The following is a 4,807-nucleotide window of genomic DNA, read 5'->3' on the forward strand; positions in this document are numbered from 1 at the left end:
ACCCAGCATGCCTTGCGGGGATAGTCCTTTGGGGCAAAACAGTGCCCCATTAGCTCTCGTCTCCTAGCTCTCCCTGGTACCAGCGACTGGCCCACGTTTGCCGTGGTGGTCGACTGCTTCACTCTTCCTGATCCTGGCACTCAGCAGCTGCTGGGCGCTGGATTGCACATCCTCAGACTCTGGAGAATCAAGAGGAGCCCAGAGCTGCTTCTGAGGGGCCAGGCTGTCCAACCCCCGTCTGTCCCTGGAAAGGAGAATAGAGGAGTCAAGATTCACTCTGTACAGCCCTTTGAGTGGACGGTTGTTGGCAGATCGATCAGAGACCAGGTGAAGCCCCTGGAGCAGAGGAGGCTGAGGCAGAGAATGTAGGACCAGGAATCAGGTGCCCAGCCATCCTCGGGGTGAGAGGGGACAGGAGGAGACAGAGACCCTGGGTTGGAAGGTCCAGAGAGACAGGAAGGCGAAGCGCCGGCCAGGGCATGCGAGACAAAGGCTGCGGCATGTGGTCAGTGGGGGCCTTGGTGAGAGTCCCTGGGGAGAAGCCAGGCTGCCACAGACAGGAGTCAAGGGGAGCCACTTATACGTGTAGGCAGCGCTGGAGAGCTGGGCTGAGGAGAAGGTGGAGGGACAGAAAGGATGTGGAGGGAGTTTTGTTCAGTTTTGCTTCAAAAAGGGGAGAGACGCGAACAAACTTAAATGGCCTGGAAGATTCCATAGGAAGAGAGAGACGACGAGGAGGGAGCAAGTGTGAAAGTGGGCAGAGTGGAGCTGGGCACTGTGCAGGCCAGGGAGGGTCTAGGATCCTGAGCAGGGCTGGCTGTAGCACCAGGTGGGCTCCGGGTCTGTCGAGGAGAAGGAGGGGAGTGGAGGCCGGGGCCATGAGGTGGCCTCCATGTTTGAAGGAGAGCTCTGGATTGGAGGGAGGGGGCAGTGGAGAGAAGCAGGGCCTGAGGGAGGTGCTTGTCTGTGGCGTCCCCACCTGGCCTGCAAGGTGGCCTGGCTATTCTGTACTGCTGTCCCAGATGATGGAAAAGGCAGGTGGGGGGCATCCAGAATTGGGGTTTCCTGGTGAAGCACAGGAGGGACAATAGGGCAAGGAGACACAGGGTAATGGCCCGTGGTTGATGGAGGGAGAAGAGGGAAGAGAAAGAGGGTCTCACAGGCAGGGAGGACTGATGTGGACTTGCACTGCGTGGACACTGAATATTGGCTCCAAGAGGTCAGGGAGCTTTATTTTGTTCACCTGGTCAAGGACAAAATGACGACAATTGAATTTAGCAATCTGAATTGGCCTTATTTGCTGTTCTAGAATTGGGCAATGCGTCATTCCATGGGAATAGGGCTCCTCGGAGCAGAGATGGGTTTTGTAGACAGAAGGGCTGAAGATTTTACAAAGAACAGAAAGTGTTTCAAATCATTTTGTAACAGATTCACATGATGCTTTGACTATGTCCCTTGTGACTTTGAAACTTACAATCTTCTTCCCAATCTTCTTTTCCCTAAACTTCTCCCTGCTCCTGTTTCCCCTGATCTTCTCCTTCCTGATCTCTCCTCCCTAATCCCATTTTCTCCGAATCACCTCTATAAAAGCTCCCTGTTCCTGCAGATGAGCAGAATCACAGCCTTTGGGACAGGACGCCCCTGTGTTTCTCCTTTGGTAGCTAAGCAATAAATTGTCTTCTTCCTTTTTCTCTAAACCATGTCCTTGTTATTGGATTGGCATCGGGAACAAGGACCAAGCTTTCGGCAACAGTTTCAAAGTTACTTTCCCTGTAAGGTGGGATGGAGAGACAGACGGTAAGGAAATAACTGGGTAATGTCAGATTACTTCCGGGTACTTTTGTGAGGATGAGAGGACGTAGGGATTGAAGCACAGGGAACTTACTGAAACTGCCCAGTCTGGCAGAACTGGCTGTTGCCTCTCCCGATTTCCTGGAAAGTCAGATAACAACCTAGTTTTGGGTTGCTGATGTGGGACTTTGACATGGGTGAGCCTGTTTTGATTTTCAGCCTGGCTGCTGGGCCTGCTGCAGGCGCCTGGTGCAGAACAGCAGCCTGCTGTCATCCCCGGGAGCAAGTGGGCTCAAGCACCTCCAGGTGTGCTCCTGGATGGCAGCCTCAGAAAACAGATGGCCAGGCAGGGGTGGCAGGACAAGCACTGCAGACGGTGGCAAAGTCCACAGTGGCCTGAGGATTGGGTGGCTGGAGTGCTGTGCAGTGAGTCACCCAGGAGGTCAGGGAACCAAGAGCCCAGGTTTAGGTGAATCATGCTTGTGTTGGACAGCGGGGCTGAGGCTGGTAGCAGATTTAGGAGATGGAGGTGGGCTGCTGCCCAGGTCCCAGGGGATGGTGACAGTGGCATGGGCAGAGGTATGCTGGGTGGGGTAGTGTCCCCCCAGACATATGTCCTTTCTGAAACCTTAGGGTGTGGCCTTATTTGGAAATAGGGTCTTGGCAGATGTAATGAGTTAATATGAGGTCATGCTGGAATAGGATGAGTGTCCTTATAAGAAGAGGAGAAGGGAGGAGGAGGCCACGTGAAGTCAGCCGCAGGGCTGGAGAGAGAGGCTACTAGCCCTGGAACACCAAAGACTGCCAGGGGCTGGCAGGAGCCAGGAAAAACCCTCCCCAGAGCTGCCAGACGGAATGTGGTTCTAGGGACACCTCTGCTGGAGACTTCTGGCCTCCAACACTGGGGAGGTGGAGGGGGGCCTGAAAGGCGGTGGATGGAGAGTCAGAGAGGAGACGTTTGAGAAGCCAGGGGCCTGCCGCCCACGTGCACTCCCTGTGCCCTGTCCTGTGCCCGGCTGACACCCCCATTGTACTCAATTTCACTCACACCTGAGGGTGAGGGTCGGCTGTGTCAAGGAAGCAAGGTCAGTTAGGAGTTAAGCAATTTGAGGCACAGGATGTGCAGCGTGGGGATCCGAGTTGGGCCTGTGCACCCAGCGCTGCTTACCCCCTTTGCTTGATTCCACAGACACCCAGCACCTGATGCCCCCCCGACACTGGCTAGACACCTGGAGGCCACCCAGATGTCTCTACATGACCTGAAGGAGCTCATGAGCTCATAGCAGAGGAGGACGCGGAGTCTCCAGGCCTGCTGCAGCCGATTAGCATGAACGCCCTGGTTCAAAGCAACACCCTGTTATCATCTCAGAGTTGTGCAGTCAGAGTGCAAAACGGGTTCCTTTGAACCAAGGTGTCCCAGGACTGTGCTCTTCCTGGAGGCCCTAGGGAGGAGCTCACTCCTGTTCCCATCTCCTGGAGGCTTGTCCTGGTCCAGGGCCTCTTCCTCCCACCCTTCTGCACTCCTCTCTGCCATCCCTGGCGGCTCTCCTACCGCCCTCTCACTTCTCAGGTGACTCATCCAGGTGCTATGCTCTGGGTATGCCCCCAGATCTATAGACTGACACCCTCACCCTCAAGGTGATGGTGCCAGGAGGTGGGGAGTCTTCACAAATGGGATCAGTGCCCTTACAAAAGAGACCTAGCAGGTCCCTGCCTTTCCCTGCGAGGGCAGGCGCCAGGCAGTCCTCACCAGGCACAGCTCTGCCAGCACCAGATCTTGGACTTGAGCTCCAGCATCGTGAGAAACCCGCACCTCTCGTTTCTGAGCTGCAGTTCATGGTGTCTGATGGCCGGAATCACATTTGGAAACAGGGTCTTGGCAGATGGAATGAGTTAATATGAGGTCAAGAGCTTGACCTCCAGCTCCCCTGAGACAAGCCTGTCGCATGAGATGGGCAAAGCCAGTCCAGGCAGGGAGCAACGAGTGCTGGGGAGGAATCCTGAGCACGGCAGCCGAGGGGCAGGGAGGCCAGCCGAGCAGAGCCCGCCCGAGTGCCTCCCCTCAGCCCCCGGTCTGGGGGCTCTGTCCTCATGTCCTTCCTGCATGTGAGTCCTTGTTTATTCAGCTTTTCACTGCTGTGACCAAACACCTGACAAGGACCATTTTAGAGGAGGAAAAGTTATTTGGGCTCATGGGTTCAGAGGCCTTAGTCCATAGAGAGTCTGCTCCATTCCTTGAGGCTCAGGGTGAGCAGGACATCAGGGCGGAAGTGTGTGGTGGAGGGAGCAGCTCAGGACTGACCATCAGGACGCGGAGCGAGAGCTCTCTTACCTGGACAAAACACAAACCCCACAAGCATGTCCCCAAGGACCCAGCACCTCCAGTCCCACCCTACCTGCCGAGTCACCACCCAGTTCATCCCTATCAGGGACTGGGTTCAGGCTCTTGTGACCCAATCATCCCACCTCTAAACCTTCTTGTATTGTCCCACACATGAGATTCTGGGGGACACCTCATATAAACCATGACAATCCTGCTGGAGGAAGTTCAGCCAGCACCCCTAAATGTGTTCATAGACACATTAATCATACATGCGTGGCTGTGCTCATATCTTTTATACCCCATTTGAGGGATAAAAATTAGAAATTTAGTAGGGAATGCCGTGAATCTTGGTCGGATACAGCCAGAGGCTGCTTTTCTTGGCCTTCTTTGCAGTCGGGTGTGGTCAGGTGCCTGAATCTGGACCATGGGAAGTGAGCAGGTGGAGGTGTGTGACTTCCTGGGCCCTCTAGGGAGAAAGCGGTGCTCCTGGACTCTGATCCCCTGCAGTGGGAATGTGGGCATGGTGGAGACCCGGCTTCCACCATGGGGACTAGATCACACCGTGCCCAGGACAATGGAGTGACTGGCCCCAGGGTCCCCAGGTCACGAAGCCCGTCCTCACTGACAGCTGAGGCCCTTCAGTTATCTTGTTCCTGTAGGCTGGTTGTGCCCTAATAAACATCACGTGCTCAA

At 55.3% G+C, this 4,807-nt stretch overlaps 1 long non-coding RNA gene across 1 annotated transcript; it reads left to right on the top strand.

Moving 5' to 3' along the window:
- Positions 1–4,807, top strand: LOC143379098 (uncharacterized). Its single transcript, XR_013088416.2, has 2 exons — positions 1–327; positions 2,981–4,807. It is a non-coding gene; the product is annotated as an uncharacterized LOC143379098 (long non-coding RNA).

This window comes from Callospermophilus lateralis, chromosome 1 (assembly GCF_048772815.1).
Source record: "Callospermophilus lateralis isolate mCalLat2 chromosome 1, mCalLat2.hap1, whole genome shotgun sequence".
NCBI lineage: Eukaryota > Metazoa > Chordata > Mammalia > Rodentia > Sciuridae > Callospermophilus > Callospermophilus lateralis.